We start from the raw sequence: 18,681 nt of genomic DNA, 5'->3' as shown, positions 1-18,681 counted from the left end.
AGTGTGTGTGTGTGTGTGTGTGTGTGTGTGCTGCATGCATGCTTGCATGCATGAGCGTGTGGATCCTGGATTAGCTGGAGTGAGAGGTAAGCATATCTGGGAGGCACTGATGAAAGGGGAGGAGAAACCGGCTGCTCCTTGTCTGACTTAGGCAAAAAGCTTCCTGATGATTTCTTTCAAACCGCCCTTCACTGACAGGACAATTTCTCAGCGGAAGACTAGAAGCACTCAGAGAACATGTAAATGAAGCAGAGGTGGCACTGACATGGAAAGAATAGCAATATTTCCCTAATGGCTGTGAAATACAATATAATCATAGGAGGAAATTTACCCTGAAATTGTGCTCATCTGCTTTATGGAGAAATCTCCTTGGCATAGGCCTCCCAGACTCTTTTCTACTGTGAGACACAGGACAGACAAAGCTCCCTTCCATGTCTCCTTGGAGTCAAGACAGCACTCTTCACCCTGAAGTTACAGAATGTTCCTGGGGTTTGTCCTCTGTCAAGAGGGGTGTCTTGTGCTTGCAAAACTTTCCAGTCCAAAGGGGTTTTTTTAGATGCTGCTATCTGGCTTTGTCCCAGCGACATCAGCTGAGAGAGTTTTTCTACTGACTTGAAGACACAGGGATTTATTCAAGTCAAAGTGAACCCTAATGTTCCAGAGCTGTGGGCACCAGAGGTGAACCTCATGACCTGACAACTCAAAAAGAAAATATAAAACGAAGAGTTCAATTTTCTTCACATTTGGGAAATACTTTCAAGTTTATCTTGAACTACTTAGGATTCTAGCTGTAAGCGAAGGGGTTTGTTCCTGAACAGGGTCTTTTTGGCTCCTTGCCTCTTTCTAGATTCCTTGTCCTTTCTTCAACCCAGGACTTTAGGTCAGACATATGATTCTCTTTGTCTCTTCTAGATTTCTCCCGTTAGCAGGACTGTGGTCCTCCCTGTATGGCATGGGTTGAAATTTGATTTATCTCCTCTGTTTGAACCAGCATCTGTTAAGCAGGAATCAGCTACTACCCTTCTTACACTCCCCAGACACTCATGTGAGCGACCTGCAAAGTGTACTTTAAAGAGGTGACTGCCCTTGATCCGTGGCCTCAGATTATTTGTTGATTGTCCTTTACCTACACTAAATGTAGGTGCCACAGTACAAGGTTCAGGGGATGGAGGCTCATCTTCAGAGATAAGATCACTTGCAAATATATAAACGTGCATATACATGTGCGCATGTGAGCGCGCGCGCGCACACACACACACACACACACACACACACACACACAGAGCCCTTTTCTCTTCCTGTTTAGTTTTGTGAGTGTGTGTATTTGTGTATGTGTGTGTTGGTTTTTTTTTTTTTTGACTGAAATGCACCTCAAACCATTATAGCCAAAAAATTCTCATTTTTTGGTTCTTTGTTATTCCATCTATTTGACGCAAGAGTTTGTTCCCAAATGCAGTTTTCTTAAGACAAGTGATACAGACGCACACTGGGGAATTGAGAGACATAGACACTTGAGGGGATAGAAAGTGAGAAGGGTGATCTAACTGGATTTCATAACTAAGTTTCATGCTTCCAGATTCACTCTCCTCTCGTGTATTAGACACTCCTCAGCAAGTGGCAATCTACGAAGGTGAAGGATTTTCCTGTCCTTCCTGAAGCTACAGGACTTCAGGGAAAACAAAAGTGCCCTCTGCTTCTATTTCAAACACACTGTGCTGCTCTTCTCTGGTGCTTCGGCTCGTTAATGAGAGACATTCATTCCCCTTTTTATCAATGAACCATTCTGAATGAGCAAGTGTGTCTCTGACCCTGAAGTAGAGAGAGGTGAAGACACACATCATCCAAGAGTTAGAGCAGGAGCAAAGGCACCAGAGAAAAGCTGGAGGCTCTACACTGAAGGAGATAATGATGAGAACAGAGCCGTGACTGAATCCCAGTGCTCTCCATACTCTCCTGTGAACTGTATGCTACTATCTTTGTAAGGAGAGAAACAGCACAGAGATGCATTGGGATTCAGGCCAAAGTCCTGCACCTTGTCCATATGGGCTTGTTTGATCTCAGTGTAGGCTCTGTACATGTAATGAATGGCAAATCATAGCCCATGATGCTTGGCATAATTCTAGGTTCTTGCTTGGAAAAACCCCAGGATGAAAGGGAGGGTTGTTTATTTCCCAAAAAATGACTTCTTGGTGCCACCATGTGTGTCCACACTGCCCTGTGGGAAGGGGCAAAAGATTTGATAATGAGGAAATGAATAGTGTGGTCAGAAGACATTACCTAGTGTACAGCTTGTGCTTCACAAATATTTGTGCAATAAACAGCAGGACATTTTAGGAAAGCCTGCATTGGCTATTTGCTACTGCAATGTGAAGTTTCTGATGTGTAATTTCAGGAATCTCATGATGTTTTGGCTTTACACTGGAACACATCACTTAAGAGAAACATTCTTGAAAGAAATCGAAGGAACATCACACATACCTAGACTCACCTAATTTATTCATCAGGATAGAAAGCAGAGAGCGCATGGTCCTCACCTCACGTAGTAAGAGATTAAGTTTCAGGAAGTTAACATAACATGAACTAGGGAAATGAATTTGAGTTAATATCATTTGCACTTAATGTTCTCATTTATAAGAATAGGAAATCTATGTTGAGATCATTGCTATGAGGGTTAATTAAGACTGTATCAGAAAAGAGCCAAGTACAGTTTATTGGTGATGGAAAATGACTGCAATTCTTGGTCTGTCTTCCACTCTAGACAAATCTACAAGGTAGTGCTATGAGTCTTTTTTTTTAATCTTTATTAACTTAGTATTTCTTATTTACATTTCAATTATCATTCCCCTTCCCGGTTCCTGGCCAACATCCCTCTAACCCCTCCCCCTCCCCTTCTATATGGGCTTCCCCTCCCCATTCTCCCCCCATTACCACCCTCCCCCCAACAATCATGTTCACTGGGGGTTCAGTCTTGGCAGGACCAAGGGCTTCCCCTTCCACTGGTGCTCTTACTAGGCTATTCATTGTTACCTATGAGGTTGGAGCTCAGGGTCAGTCCATGTATAGTCTTTGGGTAGTGGCTTAGTCCCTGGAAGCTCTGGTTGGTTGGCACTGTTGTTCATATGGGGTCTCCAGCCCCTTCACGCTCTTTCAGTCCTTTCTAAGATTCCTTCAACGGGGGTCCCGATCTCAGTTCAGTGAATTGCTGCTGGCATTCGCCTATGTATTTGCTGTATTCTGGGTGTGTCTCTCAGGAGAGATCTACATCCGGTTCCTGTCTTGCTGTAAGACTCTTACAAATGAGGTTAAGAATCTATTATGTATGTTATAATATGACCACACAATTTACTTATTTATATCCTATCTTATTATATTTAAGGACTCTTAGGATCCTGTATAAAATTTTTTTCAATAAATATTTTTTTTATTGATGACTTGGGAATTTCACATCATGCACCCTGATCACACTATTTCCCAGTCCTCCTAGATTTGTCTCCCTAACTTTGTGACCTCCCCACCAAAAGAAGAAGAAAAAATGACAAATTGTATTGCCCATTTACTCAATGAAGCATGGTTAAACTCCCAAATGACTAGTCCCTGAAAAACCTTCCTACCTGAACACCTCTCAGAAGCCATAGGTCAGTCATAGAGATCCGTATTACAATTTTGAACAATATTTATTAATTTTTACATATATGAATGATCTGTCTTCACACACACCAAAAGAGGGAATCATATCCTATAACCCATTGGTTGTGAGGCACCACGTGGTTTCTGGGAATTGATCTCAGGAACTCTGATTATCCAGTACTCTTAAGTGCTGAGCCATCTCTCCTGCCCCCATCACAATTTATACGAGTTCTTTTTAATGACTTTCTCTTTAGGCTGTTAGATTTTGGAAAAGGGTAGAGTGTTGGGGAGGGGCTTGGGTTGTCACAGAAGTTTTCTGTGGCACTTTGAATATGTGTGGTCCAGGGGGGTGGCACTATTAGATGGTGTGGCCTTGTAGCAATTATGGACTTGTTTGAGAAAATGTGTTACTGTCGGGGTGAGCTTTGATACTCTCCTCCTATCCATGCGGGACCTAGTACTCTACTGTTTGCCTTCAGAACAAGATATAGAACTCTCAGCTCCCCCAGCACCATGCCTGCCTGGATGGTACCATGTTCCTGGCTTGATGATAATAGGCTGAACCATTGAACTTGTAAGCCATGCCCACTAGAATGTTGTCATTTATAAGGGTCATCTTGGTTATAGTGTCTCTTCCCATCAGTGGAAATCCAACCTAATACACCTCCTGTGTTCCTTTTTCTCAACTGTGAGTCTGCAGTCATTGATACACTGCAAAGGAAGTTTCCTTGTCCTTTACAGTCAGTGGGAACAATGACTGTGGATTTCTGTATGGTTTCTGGCAATAGCACAGACCGTGGACATCCACATGGTCTCCATCCTTAGCAGCTTTACCTAGGACAAAGGGCCCATGGTGATGCCATCTAGGCTCCAGCAGGCTGTGTAACCTCAGTCCTATTGCCTGAAGGCTTCTTTAACTAACTCCATTCAAAGCTTGCAGCCTTCTTAAGTAGATATCTCATTCCTGACATTTACATCATTCTAGAATCTTCACTTCAGCTTAAGCTTCACTTTCATAGCTTGACATATATCTTCTCAGGCCTTCTGATAGACCTTTTGAACCTTCCTTCATATTGCCTGTCTCATTCACTTTTTTCTTAAACAGCACAGATTGCCATGACCTTTCCAGTCTTACTTTGTTCATGCCCTTCGCAATGCAAACCTAGTAGTAGGTAGATTCTATAGTCAAATGTACATGCATCTAGTATTCTTTTACTTTAGGTGTAGAGGACTCTGAGTGCACATAAAAAGAACTGGTTCTTTTTTTTTTTTTTGGTTCTTTTTTTCGGAGCTGGGGACCGAACCCAGGGCCTTGCACTTCCTAGGTAAGCGCTCTACCACTGAGCTAAATCCCCAGCCCAAAAGAACTGGTTCTTGAGGTTTCAGAGTGGATCAAAGAATTGGGCTAAGGGTCATTTTTCCTACATTCTGTCTGTGCTGCAAAAATACAAATGAGCCTTAATTCAACAGTTATGGAATAATTCATAAAGGAAATCACAAGTCTGTACAAAATTCAGACTGTGGCATGATTCTTTACCTCCACATTTTTTTCAGGCTTATGGATGGTGAAAATTCAAAACAAAAGGCAGAGCAAAAAGATGTGATGATATTCTCACAGTTTAACCAACAAATCATTTATTGTTTTAACTCGACTATCATATGAGTGCATTTGAAGTTGCACAGCAAACAGGTACAAACAAACAAAAGGCTGCAGTTACTAAGGAGACTAGGGTCATGGAGAGGAACTTATGCCATTCTCTTGAATGACAGTAGCAGGAAGGTGCCTTGAAGATAAGAGCCTACCCATGAAAGGTTCCTTGGAAAGAAACCAATTAAAACAGATTTCCTGAGAAGATAGAGCCCCCAAAGCTTGCTATTGAATATAACAGGCTGTAGAACTGTTTCCCCAGGGCTCATGGGGCTATAACTTACAAACAAACTTCAGGCAACTCCCTGTTCTATAAATAGTAACATGCACCTCAATACCATTACAATGCATTCTTGTATATTTCCCACTTATACTGCTTTATTTTCACTTATAGATGGATTTGGAGTTCATTGTAATGTAGCTATTCAGTGGTATGGCAATCCTTTTTATCTAAAAATATAAAGATGCAGTAAGACTAAGCAAATACCATTTATCACCAGGAGACCTGCTCTTTATCTAAAAGGAAATGAAGGAGCAATGGATCTTGGGGCAAGGGGATGTGAGGAACGATACTGAGGGGAAAGGAGGGAATACTGTAGTAGGGATATATTATATGAGAAAAGAATGAATAAATAAAATAAGATTTGAAAGCAAACTTAAAAATGTTAAATCAGGATCAAATAAAACATTTAAACAGTCCCATAACCCCCAAAGAAATAGAAGCAGTCATTAGAAGTCTCCCAACAACAACAACAACAACAACAACAACAACAACAACAACAACAAAGTCCAGGGCTAGATGGTTTTAGTGCAGAATTCTCTCAGACCTCCAAAAAAGATCTAATTCCAATACTTTTCAAACAATCCTATGAAATGGAAACAAAAGGAACACAACACAATTCTTTCTGTGAAGCCACAGTTACACTGATATCTAAACTACACAAAGAAAGAAAACTACAGACCCATTTCCCTTATGAATATTTATGCAAAAATACTCAATAAAATTCCAGAAAATTGAATCCAATAACAGAGCAAAATGATCATCTACCATGATCAAGTAGGCTTCATCCCAGGAATGCAGGGGTGTTTCAATGTATGGTAATCCATCAATATAATCCATTATATAAACAAACTCAAAGAAAAAAAAAACATATGATCATCTCACCAGATACTGAAAAAGCCTTTGAAAAATACAGCATCCATTCATGTTAAAAGTATTGGAGAAATCAGGAATTCAAGGTTCATACCTAAACATAACAAAGCAATATTTTAGCAGACCAATTAAACTAAATGGAGAGAAACTCAAAGCAATCCCATTAAAATCAGGGATAAGACAAAGCTGCCCACTCTATCCCTACTTACCCAATATAGTACTTGAAATTCTAGCAAGAGCAATTAGACAACAAAAGGATAGTAAAGAAAAACTTCATTCCTATAGGAATGAAGTTAGATATCACTGTTTGCAGATGATGTGATTGTATATATAAACGACCCCAAAATTTCTATCAGAGATCTCCAACAGCTGATAAACAACTTCAGTTAGATATTAAAATAACTCTAATAAATCAGTAACCTTCCTCTATTCAAAGGATGAAAGGGCTGAGAAAGAAATTAGGGAAATATGTCTCTTCATTATGGTCACAAATAATATAGAATACCTTGGTGTGACTCTAACCAAATAAGTGATGGACAGATCCCTCATGCTCATATATTGGCAGAATTAATATCGTAAAAATGGCCATCTTCATGAAAGCAATCTATAGATTCAAGGCAATCCTCATCAAAATTCAACTCAATCCTTCATAGAGTTAAAAAGGGAAATTTTCAAATTAATTTTGAATAACAAAAAACCCAGGACAGTGAAAATTATTCTCAACAATTTGTTGTTCTGGGAAAAATCACCATTGCTGACCTCAAGTTATACTATAGAGCAAAAGTAATAAAAACTGCCTGGTATTGGTACAGAAACAGGCAAGTAGATCAATAGAACACCAGAAATGAACCCATAAACCTATGGTTACTGGATCTTTGACAAATAAGCTAAAACCATTCAGTGGGGGGGAAAAGAGCATTTTTCAACAAATGGTGCTGGTTCAACTGGCAGTCTGCATGTAGAAGAATTCAATTTTACCCATTCTTATCTCCTTGTACAAAGCTCAAGTTCAAGTGGATCAAGAACCTTGACATAAAAATAGATACACTGAATCTAATAGAAGAGAATGTGGAAAAGAGCCTCAAACACATGGGCACAGGGGAAAACTTCCTGAACAGAATGAAAATGATTTATTCCTTAAGATCAACAATCGACAAATGGGACCTCATAGTATTGCAAAGCTTCTGTAAGGCAAAGGACACTGTCCATAGGACAGAATGGCAACCCACAGATTGGGAAAAGAACTTTACTAACCGTACATCTGATAGAGGGCTAATATGCAAAATATATGAAGAACTCAAAAAGTAGACTCCAGAGAACCAAACAACCCTATTAAAACCGGGGTACAAAGCTAAACAGAGAATTCTCAACTGAGGAACCTTGCATGGCTGAGAAGCACTTAAGAAAGTGTTCAACATCTTTAGTCATCAGGGAAATGCAAATCAATATTATCCCGAGATTCCACTTCAAACCAATAGGAATAGCTAAGATCAAAAAGTCAAGTGACAACAAATGTTGGAGAGGATGTGGAGAAAGAAGAACACTCTTCCATTGCTGGTGAGATTGCAAGCTGGTATAACCACTCTGGAAATCAGTCTTGTGGTTCTTGAGAAAACTGGAAATTGTTCTACCTGAGGACCTAGCTATACCACTCCTGTGTATACCCAAAAGATGCCCCAACATATAACAAGGACACGTGCTCCACTATGTTCATAGCAGCCTTATTTATAATAGCCAGAAGCTGGAAAGAACTCAGATGTCACGCAACAGAAGAATAGATATAGAGAACATGGTACATCTACACAATGGAGTATTACTCAGCCATTAAAGACAATGACTTCACGACATTTATAGGCAAATGGATGGAACTAGAAAATATCACCCTGAGTGAGGTCACCCAGCCACAAAAGAATATACATGGTATGTAATCACTGATAACTGGGTATTAGGAAAAATTCAGAATACCCATGATAAAACTTACAAACCATAGGAAGGTCAAGAAAAAGGAAGTCCAAAGTGTGGGTGCCTCAGTCCTACTTAGAAGTGGGAACAAAATAATCATGGGAGGTTGAGGGTGGGAGGAACTTGGAAAACAGGAGTCAGAATTACATATGTTCCAGATGTACAGAGGGACAGAAATTGAGCAAAGGTGTATAACAATGGGGCGATCAGAAACTGGGAGTAGCCACCAGGAAGTCCCAGATGCCAGGAAAGCAAGGGCCCCCAAGGACCCAATGGGGATGACATTAGCTGAAATACCCAACAAATGGGAGAGAGAACCTATACAGACCATATCCAGAGGTTAGGCATGGCCCCCAGTTGAGGGATGGGGCCACCCACATTTCACAAAACTTTAACCCACAATTGCTCCTGTCTAAAGGAAATACAGAGACAAAGAGTGGAGCATAGACTGAAGGAAAGACCATCCAGAGACTCCTCCACATGGAGATCCATCAAATATGTAGCCACCAAACCCAGACACTCACTGATGCCAAGAAGTACTTGCTGACAGGAGGCTGTTATGGATGTCTCCTGAGAGGTTCTACCAGAGCCTTATGTAGATGCTGGCAGCCAACCATGGGACTGAGCATGGGCACCCTATTGGAGGAGTTAGGAGAAGGAGTGGAGGAGCTGAAGGGGCTTGCAACCAGATAGGAAGAACAACAATATCACCAACCAGATCCCCCAGAGCACCCAGGAACTAAACCACTAACCAAAGAATACACATGGAGGGACCCATGATTCTAGCTGCATATGTAGCAGAGGATGGCTTGTCTGGCATCAATGGGAGGGGAAGCCCTCAGTCCAATGAAGGCTTGATGTTCCAGCATAGGGGAATGCTAGGGTAGTAGGGTGGGAGTGGGTGGGTAGGTGGGAGAGCAAACTTGTTGAGGCAGGGGTTGTTGGGCTGAAATGGAAGGGGTTGGAGGGGAAACTGGGAAGGGGGATAACATTTGAAATAAACAAAATAACCAAAAAATTTTGAAAAAAATTGACAACTTGGGTTTAGAGATGACTGTTAAAAAGACAAAGCAAAATGTGATATATGAACAAAAAAATTAAAAATAAAAATTTTTTAATTAAAATTTCAGTAGGAAACAGAATACAAAAGATAGAAGAGAAAACCACAGGAATAGAAGATGCAATAGAGGAAATCAATATGCAAGACACAAAAAATGCCAAATCTAAAAAAGATGTCTAACACAAAACATCCAGGAAATTTGGGGCTCTATGAAAAGACCAAGCCTAAGAATAATAGGAACAGAAGAGAGAGAATATTAACAGCTCAAAAGCCTAGAACATATCTCCAACAAAATCATAGAAGAAAATTTCCTTAATCTAAAGAAAGAGATGCCTATAAATATATAAAAATTTACATCAAATTTATTAGGCCTCCAGTTACATAATAATCAAAACACGAAATGTACAAAACAAAGAAGGAATATTAAAATCTTAAAGGGGAAAATGCCAAGTTACATATAATGTCAGGCCTATGAGAATTACACCTGACTTCTCAACTGAGACTCTAAAAGCCAGAAGGGCCTGGGCAGATGTCTTGCAGATCATAAGAGACCACAGATAACAGCCCATACTACTATACCCAGCAAATTTTTCAATCACTGTAGATGGAGAAAACAAGATAGTCCATGACATAAGCAAATTTAAACATTATATTTTCATTAATCGAGCCCTACAGAAGATACCAGAAGGAAAACTCCAAAACAAACCACCAAAAACGAAAGATCTCTCTCTCTCCCTCTCTCTCTCTCTCTCTCTCTCTCTCTCGCTCTCGCTCTCGCTCTCGCTCTCTCTCTCTCTCTCTCTCGCTCTCGCTCTCTCTCTCTCTCTCTCTCACATACACACACACACACACACACACAACTAACACTAACATAAAAATAACAGGAATTAACAACTATTGGTCATTGATACCTTTCGACAACAATGGATTCAACAATAAAAATAAACAGGCTAACAGAGTGGATGCAAAAACTGGATTCTTCTTTCTGTCATGTACAAGAAACATACCTCTGTAACAAAAAGAGGCATCTATTCAAAGTAAAGGGCCAGAAAAGGTTTTGCAAGCAAATGGACCCAAGAATCAAGCAGGAGTAGTCATTCTAATATCTTATGAAGTAGAATTTTAACCAAGAGTAGTCAAAAGAGATGGAGGACATTTCATAGTCATCAAAAGAAAAATCCACCAAGATGAGATCTTAAATTGAACATCTATGCCCCAAATGCAAGGGCACTCACATTCATAAACATTAAAGCTTAAATCACACATCAAACCCCAAACATTAATAGTAGAAGACTTCAACATCCCATTCTCACCAATGGATAAATAATCAAGACAGAAACTATGCAGAGAAATAATGAAACTAACACACATTATGAATCAAAGGACCTAACAGATAAATGCAGAACATTTCACACAAAACAAAATAATATACTTTCTTCTCAGCACCTCACCAAACTTTCTCCACAACTGACCATATACTCGATGACAAGCAAGTCCCAACAGATAAAAGAAGATTGAAATAACCCCTTGCATCTTATCAGATAACCATGGATTAAAGCTGGATTTCAACAATGACAACAGAAACCTTACAAAGTTATGGAAACTGAACAACTCTTTACTCAATGACCACTTTGGCAAAGAAGGAATAAAGAAAAGAATTAAACACTTTATTAAGACATATCCAAATTTATAATGAAAGCAGTTCTAAGAAGAAAGTGCCTTCATGAGAGGCAAAGATTAAAACAGAGACTGAAGGAACACCCATTCAGAGCCTGCCCCACAGGTGGCCCATACATATACAGCCACCCAATTGGACAAGATGGATGAAGCAAAGAAGTGCAGACCGACAGGAGCCGGATGTAGATCGCTCCTGAGAGACACAGCCAGAATACAGCAAATACAGAGGCGAATGCCAGCAGCAAACCACTGAACTGAGAATAGGTCCCCCGTTGAAGGAATCAGAGAAAGAACTGGAAGAGCTTGAAGGGGCTCGAGACCCCAAAAGTACAACAATGTCAAGCAACCAGAGCTTCCAGGGACTAAGCCACTACCTAAATACTATACATGGACTGACCCTGGACTCTGACCCCATAGGTAGCAATGAATATCCTAGTAAGAGCACCAGTGGAAGGGGAAGCCCTGGGTCCTGCTAAGACTGAACCCCCAGTGAACTAGACTATGGGGGGAGGGCGGCAATGGGGGGAGGGTTGGGAGGGGAACACCCATAAGGAAGGGGAGGGGGGAGGGGGATGTTTGCCCGGAAACCGGGAAAGGGAATAACACTTGAAATGTATATAAGAAATACTCAAGTTAATAAAAAAATAATAATAATAAAAAAAGAAAGTGCCTTCATAAAAAATCTAGAGATGTTATACTAGCAACTTAATAGCACATCTGAAAGTTCTTGAAGAAAAAGAAGCAAGCATATCAAAGAGAAATAGATAGTAGAAAATAATCGAATTCAGTGCTGAAATCAACGAATTAGAAATAAAGAGAATACTATAATGAATAAAAAAACCCAAGAATTGGTTCTTTGAGAAAATCAACAGGATAGATAAACCCTTAGCTAAACTAAGAGGCAGAGAGAGAATTACAAATTAACAAAATCAGAATTGAAAAGGGGGACATTACAACAGACACTGAGGAAATCCTAAGAATCATTAGTTCTTCGTTCAAAAGTCTATACTCCACAAAATTGGAAAATGTAAATGAGTTGAATAATTTTCTGAGTAACTTCAACTTACCAAAGTTAAATCAAGATCATATAAACAATAACTAGTCACATAACTCACAAGGACATGGAATCATTAAAAGTCTCTCAACAAAAGAAGATGCCACCCAGGGCTAAATGGTTATAGCACAGAATTCTAACAGCATTTCAAAGAAGATCTAATACGAATACTACTAAATCTATCCCACAAAGGAGAAACTGAAAGAACATTGCCAAACTCATTCTTTGAAGTCATAGTCACCCTGATACCTAAATGTAAGACTCATCAGTAAAAGAAATTTTAAGATCAATTTTCCTTATGAAAATCAATGCAAAATTACTCAAAAATACTTGCAAACCATATCCAAGAACACATCAAAAATATCATTTACCATCATTTAGTAGGCTTCATCCCAGGGATGCAGGGATGGTTCTACATATAAAAATCCATCAGTTAAATCTATTATAGAAATAATTGAAAGAAAAAAGACCACATGAGCCATTTATTTAATAGTAAAAATGCCTTTGGCAAAATGCAACACCCCTACATGTTAAAAAGTCTTGCAGAGATCAGGAGTACAAGGCCTATACCTGAACACAATAAATGCAATATACAGCAAGCCAATAGACAACATTAAATTAAATGCAGAAAAACTGTAAGCAATCCCAATAAAATCAGGAACAACATAAGACTGCCCAGTTTCTCCCTATTTCTTCAACACAGTACTTGAATTTCCAGTTAGAGCAATAAGAGAACTAAGGATTACCAAGGGTATGAAAATTGGGAAGAAAAAAGGCTAAGTATTGCTATTTGCAGATAATAAGATTGAATACATAAATGGCCCCAAAATTTCTTCTAGAAAACATCTAAAGCTGAAAAACACCTTTAACAAGGTGGCTGGATACAGAATTAACTCTAAAAAAGTCAGTAGCCCTTCTTTATACAAAAGATAAATGAGCTAGAAAGAAAATAGCCACAAATAATATAACGTATCTTGCTGTATCTCTAACCAAGCAAGAGAAAGACGTGTATGACAGGAACTTTAAAGCACTGAAGAAAGAAATTGGACAAGATATCAGAAGATGAAAATGTCTCTCACGCTCATGAAGTAGTAGGATTAATATAGCGAAAATGGCCACCTTACAAAAAAAAATCTACAGCTTCAATGCAATTCCCATTAATAGTCCTAAAAAATCCTTTACATACTTTGAAAGAACAAGTCTCATTTTCATATGGAAAACCTAGAAATCCAGGATAGCTAAAACAATCTTGAACAGTAAGAGTACTTCTGGATGAATCATCATCCCTGATTTCAAACTGTACTGCAGAGCAATAGCAATAAGTACCACATCGTATTGGTATAGAAACAGACATGTTGATAAGTGGAATTGAATTGAAGACCCAGAAATAAACCCACTTAGCTAAAAACACTTGATTTTTGACAAAGAAGCCAGAATCATACTGTGGAATAAAGAAAGCATGTTCAACAAATGCTGCTGGCCTAACTGGATGTCTGCATGTAGAAGAATGGGAAAAGCTCCATTTTAGTCACCCTGCACAAAACTCAAGTCCAAGTGGCTCAAAGGCCTCAACCTAAAAGCAGATAAACTAAATCTAATTGAAAAGAAAGTGGGGGATTTGCCTTGAATACATTGGTACTAGAGACAACTTCCTGAATAGAACATCAATAACTCAGGCACTAAGATCCACAATTAATAAATGGGACCTCATGAAGTTGAAAATCTTCTGTAAGGGAAAGGACACCATCAATAGGACCAAAGGCAGCATACAGATTGAGAAAACATCATTACGAACCCTACATCCAACAGAGTGCTATTATCCAAAATATAGAAAGAACTCAAGAAGTTAAACTCCAACTAATCAAACAACCCAATTAAAAAGTGGTCTGCAGAGCTAAACAGAGAACTCTCAAAAGAAGAATCTCTAATGGTAGAAAAAAACATTTAAGGAAATGTTCAGCATCCTTAGTCATCGGAGAAATGTAAATCAAAATGACTCTGAGATTTCACCTTATAATTATCATAATGGCTTTAAGATCAAAAATTAAAGTGACAATACATGCTGGTGAGGATGTGAAGTAAGGGGAGCACTTCTCCATTGCTGTTGGGAATGTAAACTTGTACAACCACTTTGCAAATCAATTTGGTGGCCTCTCAGAAATTTGGGAATAATTCTAAATCAAGACCCAGCCAGTTATACCACTCCTGGGCATACATCCAATAGATGTTCTACCATACCACAAAGACACGTGCTCAACTATATTCATAGCAGCTTTATTCATAATAGCCAGACACTATAAAGAATCCATATGCCCCTCAATGTGAGAATGGATAAAGAAAATGCAGTTCATTTACATAATGCAATATTACTCAGCTATTAAAAACAATGATATTGTGCAATTTGTAGGCAAATGGGAAGAAACTAGAAAATATTATCCTGAGTGAGGTAACTGAGCCCCAAAGGGCATGCGTAATATGAACTCATTGATTAGTGGATATAAGCCATCAAGTAAAGGATGCGCATATTACAATCCATAGACCCATAGGAGATGAATAACAAAGAGGGCTCCAGGGAGGATGTTTGAATCTCACTCTGAAGGGGAAATAAGAACGTTATCAGAGGTGGATGGAGGGAAGGATCTGGGTGGGAGAGGGTATGTGGAAGGGAATGGAGGGGTGGATCAGATGTGTGGAGAGCCAGGGAGAGAGAGCTAGAAGAGTGAATAAGGATAAGGACACCCATCAATGCACAAAACCTTCTACCCCATATTGTTCTGCCTATACTATAAGAAATACAGGTACAGAAATGGAGCAGAGACTGAGGGAATAGCCAACCAATGATTGGCCTTACTTGAGACCCATCCCATGGGGAAAAACTTATCCATGATACTATTAATGAAACTCTGTTATGCTTGCAGACAGGATCCCGGCTAACTGACTTCTGGGAGGTTCCACCCAGCAGCCAATGAAAACAGATATAGAGACCAAAAGAAAGAGTTTGGGGGGATCTTGTGGAAGAGTTTGGGGAAGGACTGAGGTATTTGGAGGTAATCGGGACTCCAGAAAAATGACTAATAGATTCAACTAACCTAGAACTTTGGGACCTTCCAGAGAATGAACCACCAACCAAAGAGCATACATAGGCTGGACTTAGGCCCCCTGTATACATGTAGCAGAAGTGCAGCTTAGTATTCATGCTGCTCTCCCAACAGCTGGAATGGGGGAACTGTCCTTGACTTTGTTACCTACCTATGAATCCTCTTTCCCTGTACGGGCTGCCTTGTCTTTCTTCAGTGGGAGAGGATTTCCTAGTTCTGCAGTGACTTGATTTGCCAGAGTAGGTTGATACTCGAGGAGGAGGGTGTCCCCCTTCTCAGAGAAGACAGGGAGACAGGATGTGGGAGGGGATATGTGAGGGGGATTGGAAGGAGGGAGGGGAATATAATCAGGATGAAAAGTGAATAAATAAATAACTTAATGGAAGACAATAAATGCAGCCTAGGGACATTGATAAATGCCTTACCAGGGAGAATGTATGGTTGATGTTCTGCACTATAGATTATCAAGGAGGAGCAAAATTAAAGCCATTATTAACTTGTGCTATGTATCTTTTAGATGACTACAGTGCAGAGCCCTGACACCATCAAATGGATCCAAAAATGCGAAGAAAAAATAATCATGCATTGCTGATGGGTGTGTAAAAGTGGTATAATTGCCTTAGAAGTCAATCTGTTTCTTTCTTACACCATGAACATGATCGTACTCTGATCCCATCAGTCCAACAAACAAGTTTCTTTTCTCTATACAAAAGGAGAGGAACATTTATATCCAAATACAAAACCTATACGAAGATGTTTATACCAGCTTTACTCAAAAGTGCCCAAACTTGGAAGCAACAAAGATTTTTTTGACTGATGAACAGAGCAGTAAACTGTGGTGCATACAGGTAATGGACTGTTATTCATTGAAAACACAGAAATCAGTTAAAAGGCCTACAGTGTACACATTATTAAGTCAAAGAAGATAGTGTGAAAGCTTGCGGCTATAGTATTCTAATATATGGCAATATAGGAAATTAAAGCTATGGGGACATAAAAAAAAGCTGAGTGGTTCCATGGGTTATAGGAGGTGAGGATTATTAGGTGGAGCACAAGGGGGCTTATGTCATGTCATCATATATCTGTTCAGATTTATAGAATATAAAACACTGAGAGTGAATCCCATTGGAAACCATAGACTCTGGATACTAATGATATGTTAATGCAGATTAATCAGTTCTGAGAAATGTACCACTCTGGTTGGAATGTGTAATAACAGAGTTGCTGTGCCAGGGCAGAGATAAAGTGAATTCTCTACTTTCTGTTCAATTTGGCTCTGAATTTAAAACTGTTCTAAACAACAGTGTCTATTAATAAGAACTGTGATAAATAGGTCCATTAAAGTTATGAGATGAGGATAAATATAAAATTACATCTTTCCATAATTAAAAATAAATCCAAGAGTAAATATGATTTAATTTATTCCATCAAAAGAACAAAATCGTATAAAGGAATTACAAGTAAATTTGACAACAGTGTAAAAATTGTACTCTGAAAATGTCAAACCATTGTTGAAAGAAGTTTAAAGAGATCTAACAAAAATAAATGCATATGTACATACTTACATACATACATACATACATACATACATACATACATCCACAATTAATATAAAAGAGATGATGTGTTTTGGAAAGAACAAGATGGGGAATATATGGGAGAGCTTAGAGGGAGAAAAGGCAAGGAGAAAAATGATATACTTTGGTTTTAACTCGTTTCTAAATAGACATAAGTAATAAGTGTGTGTTTCAGAGAATAAATAAAAACACTTGCTACTCAGCTGAAGAAAAAAAAAAAAAGAATTGCGGCTTGTGTCTCGGCAGACCACAGGAGGCCAATGCAATTCTACGTGGAAGAGGTTTATTGGGGGTTGACAGAGACAAAGGGGGAAAAGAGAGAGAAGAAAAAGAAGGGGCGAAGGTCAGGAAGGGTCCGCTTTTTAGTTATACTGTGACATAACGGCTTGCAGGTGAAGGTGGGAGCTAAACCAAATGGACACTGGGAATGTATGACCATTGCCATGGCAACTGATACTCAGGTCCCTGTCACCTATAGATGACCACAGGAGTCCAGCCTGGGCTCAGCAGTCATGCTCTCAGGTTAAAAGAAGCCTACTCCACTAAGGGAAGGGAGGCAACCTCACTACTGAGAAGGGAAAATCAAGCTTCCATAGGTTACCAAAACCAACAAAATTCATTCTCTCTCTCTCTCTTCTTTTTTGAGCTGGGAAAATTCATTCTCCTAAGCATGGATTTTCATTTGTAGAAACTTGTTTCTTCTGCCTAGAAGTACCAAACACCATGACAGATAAGAGTCAACTGAAAATTTGCTTTGTTTTAAGGACATTTACAAAACAGCTTTATTAATGTATAATTCAGACTGTTGATATGATTGATCTTGACACTCAGGCGCTGAGGTTTGGATTTCCCATGCAAAGACAGACTCTCTTGAATGTGTCTTTGACAGTGTTTCCAGAAAGTCTTCACTACATGTGGAAGACCCTGTGTGGGGGCAAAGCCATTCCATGTGATGATCTCTAAGATGAATAGCAAAGAGGGAGTGACCAGAGCATAGACATCCATGTTGAGATAGTGGGACCAGCTGCCTAATGCTCCCAACACACTTTTCTCTGTGAGCATAGTCAACTCTCCCTCTTAAGTTGCTTATTGTTGGACATTTAGACACATGAACATGCAGTGTTAATGGAGTTAAATGGAGCCTCCTCACAAATGGCCAGTGAGAGGTTTTGTTTGTCAAGTCAGTTTGTTGTTATGTAGTTCTTATGCAAGTGGGGTGGTCCTTGCAGTAGAGGGTACAGGGGTTGACATAGGAAGTTGGATGGCATATGGCAAAGATTTTCTAATGTAGCTCATTGGACAAGAAAAGGGGTTAAGACTACTATATGGAACACAGTACAAATTTTATTATACATGGTTTAACACAGCCTTTTTTGTTTGTTTTGCCAACTTAAATAATATTGCATTAAATATAGGAAAGAGCTGTATTTTCTACATATCCGTTTCAATTCTTAAGGATACTTCACTGCATGTGGGATATCTGGATCATATAATAATTCTATACTTCAATTTTGAGGAACAACCACAGTGCTTTCTCTAATGAATATACTGGCTTACATTACCACCCATCCCCCACAAATGATTTCCTTTTCTCTATGTCTCTGCCAACTCTGATTACCTCTTGGATTATCAATAGATGCATAATATGTGATTAAGGTAGTGTATACAATGGGATATATTGAAAAGGAAATCACAGCATGTACAACTCAAAGATGGCCCTGGAAGATGTGATACCATAAGATAAATAATTCAGATACAGGAAGACAAATGTGGTATGACTTACAGATGCAAAGACCAGAATGGCGGCTGCCAGAGGCTAGATCTT

This window comes from Rattus norvegicus, chromosome 8, assembly GCF_021556685.1.
Source record: "Rattus norvegicus strain SHRSP/BbbUtx chromosome 8, alternate assembly SHRSP_T2T, whole genome shotgun sequence".
In the NCBI taxonomy this organism is placed as follows: Eukaryota; Metazoa; Chordata; class Mammalia; order Rodentia; family Muridae; genus Rattus; species Rattus norvegicus.
This window is presented reverse-complemented; position numbering follows the sequence as displayed.